Genomic DNA, 6,984 nt, shown 5'->3' on the forward strand with positions numbered 1-6,984 from the left:
AGCTGGCAGGGTAGTATCAAAGAGAACAAGCAGATGTATGTCCTGAAGAAATAATTAAGTTTGGTTAAATATAATAATTATTATATAATAATTATATAATATAATAATTGTTTTGGTTAAATAATTAATTTTGATTGGTAGTTGCAAGGGCGGAAGCAGCAGGCTTATAGAATAAGGTGACGCCTTTGCCTGCTTCTCTGTTACCTGGGATGTTGTGAAAGAGTCCAGCATTCTGCCTCTGCCTCCATGTTGTACTTCCTAATGGGGCAGGTCGGCAGCACTGGGGAAAGTGGCAGAAAAGCCTGACAGTATTTGATCAGTGTGGGGGAGGTGTGCAGTGTGCAGGCAAGAGTGTCTTTCCTTGGGATTGTGTTACTTTTAGCTTGGTCTTCCATTTTCTCTCTCAACCTTTAGAAACAGCCATGCTGCTAAACTCGGTACTTGGTAAAGGCTAAAGGACTTGCAGAGAAATCCTACTCATGTCCTCTCAGATGTCCCACTGACTTCAATGGAACATTTTCCCAAATAACAGCCCAACCCTAGGCATATCTAATCAGAAGTAAGTTCCATTACAGTCAATGGGCTTACTCCCATGTAAGTGTGGATAGGATCATAGCCCAAGTGTAGTATGGGGCAAAACTGCCAAAAATTTATGGGTCCTGGGTGCCGAACGACCTTTGGACACCACTGGTTGCATGAGCCCCATGTCATTTTTGTAGACCAGGGGTGTCTAAACTCATTGCATGCAGCAGTCGAATGGCACTCGTGGCACCTGCTCAGGGCCGGTCATTAAGCAGGAAATGACATCACCAAGAAAATAATGGCCAGAAATACACACTTGGCTCTCACATAGGAACTGATGAGCTGCAAATGACAGTGGAGGAAATGTGCACCTCTTGACCCTATTTTCAAGATATGGGAGAGCCCAATTGTCACACAGGCTGCCCTTTCAGCCACGCTGCTTCTGCCAAAGAATCACTTCACTGCTCAGCAGCTGAGAGGTGGTCTGCAAGAGGGACCCCCTCAGCAGAAGTGGTGCTGCTGAAAGGTCAGCCTTGGTGATCACTGGGCACCAGGAAGCATCTCCAGTCTCCTTCGCACATCCCTCTTGGTCTGCCTTCCCTCCCCCTGCACCGTTCTTCACCTGCTGGGACAAAGCCACAGTGGTTTTAATTGCACAATGGAAAAAGCTAAAACATCCCTGGTTTTCTCCATGGTTTCCTAAAAAGATAAAAGCACAATTAAAAGAGCAAACCAATGAAACAACCAACTAAAACATTCCATTAAGAACTACTCAGGCACCACAAATCTTTAGGCTGCATGTTCCATCAACCATTTAGCCTGTGCAGCTACCTTGCGAGGTTCAGAAATTCAGGTCCACAAACTGATACCTTCAGTGTAGTGAGAGATTCCAACAGGATTTGCACCACTGTGTGGACTCTTTAAAACAGAGGAAGAAATTATTGTGCTGTGGTTGAAACTGTAATAATGTTCCAGACAGTCAGGCGGCATCTTCTCCTGCATTATTCAAGGCTCGATTCCTCCCCCAAGCTCTTGCTACAGCATGGGACAGTCTCCCCCTCCCCTGTGTGACTTCTTTGATGTTGTTTAAAGGTTCCACTGTGGCTGAAGGTCCTTTCACACTTGGCGCATTGATATAGTTTCCCACTTGTGTGACTATTTTGATGATATTTAAGGCTTCTTCTCTGCCTGAAGCTCTTACCACACACAGAACATTTATAAGGTGTCTCTCCTGTGTGAATATTTTGATATGCTATAAAGGAGTGTTTCCAGCTAAAGCTCTTGCCACACTCAGAACATTCATATGATCTCTCCCCTGTGTGAATATTTTTATGTGCTATAAGAGACTGTTCCCTGCTGCAGCTCTTTCCACACTCAGAACATTCATATGGCTTGTCTCCTGTGTGGATTCTTAGATGTGCTGTAAGATTTGATTTCTTAGCAAAGCTTCTGCTACAGTGGGGGCATTTGTACGGCTTCTCTCCTGGGTGTGTTCTTTGATGCAGTCTGAGGCCACCATACTGAGCAAACATCTTTCCACATTCCGAACATAGGTACGGTTTTTCCCCTGTGCTGGATGTTCCACATGCAGAAGTGCTGGTTTGACTGGAGTTCTCCTCAAGCAACAAGGCTTTGTTGAGTTTTCCCTCTGTGGGGATGCTGCTGGAGTGCCAGGACACTCTTTCCCCCTCTCTTCTGTCTGTTTCTCCTGTTCCTGGAGGGCTCCTCCCAGATAAGGAAATGATTTCTCCATCTTTTCATCTGTGGGGTTTCCCTCTTGCCCCCATGGGCATTCCCAACCCCAAAGGGCATCTTCTGCATCTCTGTCCAACAACATTCCTGGTATTTCCCTCTCATTTTCCCAGTCCGGCATCCACCCTTCAGGAAGGAGGAGAGAAACTTGGTAAGAGCCCAGGGGAAAACAAAGCCCTTCAGTTATGTACATGGATTTCATTCCCTTTCTCCCAACCTATAGCCTCCCCCAGCTCAGGCAGCCCTAACCTAACAAAATCCCCACATGGTGATGTAGCAACATGGGCCCAGCTTCTGCTGTATCCTGAGGAGGATTTTTGGCCACTGGAGACCTCCTTGCAGTAAGGAAACATTTGTTCCCTTGCCCCATGGTTGCCCCCAGCAGCTGCCATGGGTCAACATGGACCTGCACCAGCTAGAATGCTGCCAAAAGTCCACGTTGACCCAGGAAGATGGAGCAGGTCCAGGATGAGACCAGTATTTGGCGTGTGCCACCATTACCGAATCTACTCCTTTCCCAGGCCTGATCAGCAGCCTTCCTCCCCACCTGATCACCACTCCTCTCCATGGCAAAAATAGAGGCATGGAGGATGCAGAACGGAAGAGCGATAAGGAGGCAGCTGCGAGTGGAGAAGCCCCTTTCTGTGCAATGGGTCTTGCTGCCCACTTATGAGCACAGCAGCTGTCTGGTGGCAGCAGAGAAGTGTTGCCTGCTAGAGAAAAGGGTGAAAGAACCCTGCTCTGGAGGCGCTGGAGAGGGGCTGAGCTCTCTGAAGGGAGAAGCAAAAACAGAGCCAATGTTGGCCCAGAAGGGGGAGGGTCCAAATTTGGACAATAAAAGGCACCTCTGTTCTTACCCAAGAGGCTCAGCTTGCCATCCTCTTCCTGCATGAAGCCCGATGGAGCCTTTTGGACTGCGGAGGAGGAACTCTCAGCTGACACCTGCAGGAGCAGAGAGGTGGGCTGTTTCAGGATAGAGTAGAACATCCTTGGGGGGGGGGACCTACAGGGCGAGGGCTACATGAAGAGGACAATTCTACCCCTGCCTACTTACTGGCCCTGCTTTGGCCCATAGACCTGGACCACGAGACTCATGGTTCCAAACTCATGAACCAAATAGTGAACATTCTTTCTGTATATGTATTTTTATCCAACCTTTTTCCATTTCATAGTCAGCACTCAAGGCGGCCAACACAAACTAGGCGCAACACCAGCACATCGCAAATATGCACAGGAATGTGCAGCCCCACCACAGCAGTACAAAGAAGAGTCTCCCAAGAAAGGAGTGAGGCAGAGTCTCCTCAGGAGGCTGTTCCCAATCTTGGGCTGGTCTCAGGGGAAACCTGTTACCACATCCCAGTTGGATGCAGGCTGGATGATGGTGGGGCATAGAAGAATCTCTGTCCAGATGTTAACCCCTAGGCAGGTTCATATGGAAGCAGGACTCAGGCACTCAGTCCCCACATGAGCAAGGCTGCAGAGGTCAACCAGCACGAGCGCAGCATCACCGATTTGGAACTGGGCACTTGGACAACTTGCCAGAGGGTTAACGTTTGGGTTGGAACGCCACCTGATGCCACCTCAAGTCTACCAATCCCAGCCAAAACCCTTACGGTGATCCTCATGCGCTGATGTGAAACTTGGACATGCAGGATTTCTGGTTTCAATTACAGGGACATGCACATGTTGTAAATGAAAGCCTTTACTGAAACTAGAAGTCCAACATGTCCAAGTTACACACAAGTACATGAGGTTCACGGTAAGGAGGGGAATGACCTACTTCTTGTTTGAGTGAGGCTTTCATTGGGGGCACATGGTGGTGGTGGAGGACCCTGAGTTGGCCCCGGTTTGGACCCCTCATCATCTGCTGCTGATGCAACCCACATCAGGTAGCCTCATGAAAGGGCCAGGGTTGAACAGCACATGGAATTGTGCCAGAAAAGGAATGAGGGGACTGAGGTCGCCTAAAGACAGAGCAAGAAAGGAGGCAACTTCAAGCCAGTAGCATAGCCAGGGAGATGCAGGGGGTAGCAGGTGCACCGGGCTACAGAGTGGGTGGGGGCAACAACTTGCAGGCAACCGTGCCTGTGCGTGACAATTGGGCTCCTGCTGGCAGCCCTGCCAGTGCCAGGTACTCCGGAGAGAAGAGGGGCAACAGTCACGGTGAGGCACTCAAATGTATGTTGCCACTCCCTGCAGCCCAAATGGAAGGAATCACTTGTTTGTGAGGGGGCGGGATAGTCTAGCCCTCATCTCCAGCAGTGCTCAAGGACCGCAGCAGCCGCGGCAGACACCATGGAGGAGCTGGCCCTCTTCCCCTCCCACAGCTGAGACTCCTCCAGGTCCACCCGCTCATTCAGGCACACGTGCACCTTTCTTTCACCCTTCTTGCCAGCCCTCCCCACCTGTCCTGCTCCACACGCTGCCCCCTGAAGCCCTCTTTGGCTTCCATGGCAAGAGAGAGGACTTGTGTGGAGCAGAGGAGGGAGGCTGCCTGCCTGCTTGCCTGCACTGAGAGTAGGAGGAAGATGTGTGTTTGCGAGGAGAGCTGGGCTATTGCATGCTGGTCAGGACAGGGGGTGTGTGTGAGTGGAGCCCCTGCTAGGCAGGCAGGAGGAGCCCCCAGAGACCTAGACTGAGGAGGGGGTTCTGTCAGGGTTAGAACATAACCCAGGTGAAATTTGCAGGCCTGAATAAGGCAGGGCCTAATGTATGTGAAGTGCTGAGTCACCAAGACTCAGGTGTAAAGTAAGCTAGCTGATGCAATCAAAGAGATGAGTCATGCATCATGAGACCTGGTGTGGCAGGAGGGTGAGACACCACCCATCCTGATTTGTGTGCAGAGCTTTATAAGAAAGACTGTGAGAGCCCTCATTCATGGGTCGTTGGTGGTCATATGTGTTGTGTAATTTGCTGTCTCCTCTTTGCTATGCTGTTGTAAATTGGTAAATACAGACTGAAGTGGTGATGGATTTCCTCATGTCTGCGTAATCTTTAAATTGTGGGCTGTGTGCTTGAAGCTGCATTCCGCTTCTCAGCCAGATAAGGAGCTACTCCCTCCTCGATAGGTTCTCCTTGTGCAGTGGGACCATCTGCTTGTTTCTTTTGTGGCTCCTATGCTGGTATAGTTCTTAATAATGATAATGATAATGATGATAATAACGGATAATATTGATCACAATAAACAACTGCAAATTAATCCTTTACATTCAAAGATGCTAACTTCAATTTATTTGCTCTTATTTTTGAGAGTTAAACTGACAAAAGTGATCTAGTTATTAATAAATTTCTTTGATTCTTCTGCTATTCAAATAATAAATGTCCTTTCCTGTCATTAACTAATAGTGTACAGGCAAGTTATATTTTCCCAAACTCAGTCTTTTGGTTAAACAGCTTTAGCTTTCTTCCTTTATTCTGTGGCTTAACAAAACACAGAGTTAACAAAACACAGGGTTAACAAAATACTAAGTCATAACCCTTTCTCCTGGTCTGTTCTTTAATGAATCAGGAGCATAAAATAACATCTAGCTGCATACTTAGAGCTAATCACCATGAAGTTTGGCTGGCCAGCTTTTAAAACCACTTGTAAGCCTATGATGAATTCAGTTGAACAAGTTGCCACAGAAATATATTCTTAGCATGACACTGAAGTGTAGAATAATGATAATTCTCCCAGTTATACCCAGGCTCCAGAATGACTATCATCATCATCATCATCATTCATAACCACCACCACTACTTATCTGTAGACTTGTACATACATCAAAAATGGATTTTCTGACAACTTGTTTTTCATAGCCCCATCAACTCTTTCTACCTCCCTTTGGGGGTGTGTGTGTGTGTGCGTAAATGAAACCTGTGAGGGCAGATGAGGTAAATCAAGGCAGCTGCACTGTGGATGCTAGGGCTCCTTCTGATATGAAATATATTTGATTTTAAAATATTAGAACAGATATATAAACACCATGACCGCAGTGGACTCACTTATGTAGGTTTTGACTGATATGGAAATAATCACTCAGATCAGCTGGAACCTATTCAACTCACCAGGAATCAGAGACAGAGGCATGTGCCTCTGTCTTCAACACTTATGCACACATCTAGTATCCTGCACATGCCCAATCTCGTCTGATCTCGGAAGCTAAGCAGGGTCAGGCCTGGTTAGTACTTGGATGGGAGACCGCCTAGGAATACCGGGTGCTGTAGGCTTATACCATAGTCTTTCAAGACTGAAGGTTGCCAACCATAGTATCATAGTAAATTGCCTGCTGACACATGGAACATTCCGCCGGCAGCCATTTCTGAGCTGCCACTGCAAAGCAGCATCAGCGTCGGAGGTTCACTGCTTCAGCCAACGGTCTGTGCTGGGCAGGTAAGCTGGCACGGGTGTGGTTCATGGGTAGGGAGAGGGAGTCATGGGGCACATTGGAGGAGGAATTATGGGCATGTTGGGGTGAATCTGGTGGTGGTTGTACACGCTTATCCCCAGCCACTCCTCCCTTTTTCTGTCCTTGGACATATGCCAAAATGGCTGGCATATGTCCAAGGAAACCCTGAGCGGCCCGCTTGGAGGCAGGCTGTGCAGCATGGCCTTTCCCAGTTGGCCACTTGGCCAACAGACTGAGACAAAGAGGCAAAGAAGGAAGGCCCATAGCCAGGGAGTCAGACCAGGGACAGAATGCACTTGCTCCCAGTGTGGAAGGGATTGTC

At 48.2% G+C, this 6,984-nt stretch overlaps 1 pseudogene; it reads left to right on the forward strand.

The window, feature by feature from the left end:
• Nucleotides 1-6,366: 6,366 nt before the first annotated feature.
• On the forward strand, nt 6,367-6,483 carry LOC136637744 (5S ribosomal RNA; annotated as a pseudogene).
• The last annotated feature ends 501 nt before the right edge of the window (nt 6,484-6,984 follow it).

This window comes from Tiliqua scincoides, chromosome 1, assembly GCF_035046505.1.
Source record: "Tiliqua scincoides isolate rTilSci1 chromosome 1, rTilSci1.hap2, whole genome shotgun sequence".
NCBI lineage: Eukaryota > Metazoa > Chordata > Lepidosauria > Squamata > Scincidae > Tiliqua > Tiliqua scincoides.